Below are 2,147 nucleotides of genomic sequence, written 5' to 3' on the forward strand. Positions count from 1 at the left end.
CCGAGGGGCGCCGAGCCCCGGCGTTCCCAGCTCTGGCACGCCAAGGGGCTCCGAGCCCCGGTGTTCCCGGCTCCAACCCGGGGCGGTGAGGCTGGAAGCGCAGCAGCCGCGCAGGCTGCCTGGCACGGCTGCCCGGGAATATTAACATTTAATTGGGTTTTAAAAAGTCCGACGGGAAACTTCCCCGAGTGTTTTCAGCCCGGCGGCACGGCCGGCTGCCTGCATCCCTYGCGGCCTCGGAGCGGTGCCGCGAGGGAGCCCGATCCCGAGCCGGGAGGTGGAAGGAGCCGCTGGGAAGGCAGCCGGYGGCTGGAGGCCTCGAGCCTGCGAATTCCCGCTGGGAAAGGCGGGGAGGGAACCCAGGGCGCCRTGGTGGGAYRGRGCTCCGGGCTCCAGCGAGGCGCCAYRGAGGYRAACGCAGCACGGAGAGCAGGGGGAAACTTTGGGAAAGGCYCCGGGAAGCTGCTGGGTTTCCCTGGGAAGGCCCCAGCGGAGCAGCCCTATGGAGCAGGCGGGCCAAGCCCGGGGTCCCTCCGGCCCCCCGAGCCCAGGCAAYGCCGGGGGTCCCTGGGGTGCCTGGAGCGAGTCTCGCCGGGGGGATGGAGCTGGGAGAACCGAGGTTTGGGATCCGGCCCGAGACCCTCGCAGGTTCAGACTCGCCATGGGGCTGATGGAGAGCGTCGGCTCCGGCAGAGCCGTTCCCAGCTGCGTTTCCTTCCAGAATAATCCGAGCACCTTCCCGAAGCGGAGCCGCTGCTCCAGCCCTGGGGAAGTTYGGGAAGAAACGGGTCATTTTAATGCAGGATGATCCCTGTTCACCAAACCAGGGATCCCCCTGGCCAGCTCAGGAAAATCAAGGCGGTCCTCCCACCCCGATGCGGAGAACATCAGGCTGGGATACAGGGAATGCCAGGTTGGGATACAGGGAATGCTGAGCCAGGATGCAGGGAATGCYGGACTGGGATGCAGTGAGCACTGGGCTGGGATGCAGGGAATACCAGGCTGGGATGAARGGAACACCAGGCTGGGATGCAGGGAATGCCAGGATGCAAAGCGGGGAACCCACCCCAGGTGCTGACCCGGCATGTGCCAGGGGCTGGTTGTGCCGGATGCCGGTCGTGCCGGTCATGCCGGGGGCCGGCTGGCAGCGCCCGATACTGGTGGCAGCATGCAGGCATGGAGCCTGCCCTCCGCTTCCATGCAGGGCGCAGCCGGGGCGCATTCCCAAGCACGCCACAAACTCGGGAAAACCCCCGGAGCAGACGCTCGGGGAGCTGGACGCACGGCCGGAGCGGCACGGCCACGGTGCCCCRACGGCCACGGGCTCACCCGTCCCGACGGAAACCCGCCGCCGCGCTCCCGGGTGGCTTCCCGCGGCTTCGGCACGCGCCCTCGCGCCTCCGAGGCCGAGCAAACCGCCTGCCTCCTCCCTGCCRTCCCCGTCCGAAGCCTCCGAGCGGGGCCGGAGCGGCTCGGGGAAGAGCGGAGCGGMGGTGCGCCGGCTGCCGTCCCCCGGGAGCGGGGCGGCGGGGCGAGGGGGAGGCGGGTTGTTTCCCCACCAGGCTTTTCCAAAGCATCTTATCTGCCCGGCTGCTGCTTTTCCGGCTGGGATCGGCGGCGCGGAGGGGCTGCGCCCGCCGGGGCTCGGCGCGTTGGCAGCGCTTTGATGATCGTTGTCKTTATTGCTCCGCGGATTTCCCGAGCACGCGTCGTCGCCAGGGCTGGGAAACAGCCCTCGGCGCGCGGAGAGGCTCCARTCCCTCCCGGGGCCGGATTCTCCGCCGCGCAGACCGGAGGCAGCTCGTTTGCACCGGCCGGGGAGCCGGGGGCTTCCCGCAGGGCAGGGAGAATTTGGGCTTTTGGGTTTTTGGTTTTTTTTCCACAAAACACCTGTTCCTACAGACGAGAACTCTGCGGTTTTTGTTTTCGCAGCGCATGACGCTCATTAACCGGGATTAACCGACATCCAACGAGCAAAACCTTGCTTTTCTCCCAGACGCTCCCCCACCATTAACGGGCAGCAGCAGCAGCAGCCACAAAAATAATCATAATAATAATAATAATAATAAACCCAGCAACAACAACAACCCACAACATTTCGTTTCCTCCCGGTAAATCCCGACCACCTGCCCGCTCCAGGCCACGGC

This window comes from Apteryx rowi, unplaced genomic scaffold (genome assembly GCF_003343035.1).
Source record: "Apteryx rowi isolate R43461 unplaced genomic scaffold, aptRow1 scaffold_1061, whole genome shotgun sequence".
NCBI lineage: Eukaryota > Metazoa > Chordata > Aves > Apterygiformes > Apterygidae > Apteryx > Apteryx rowi.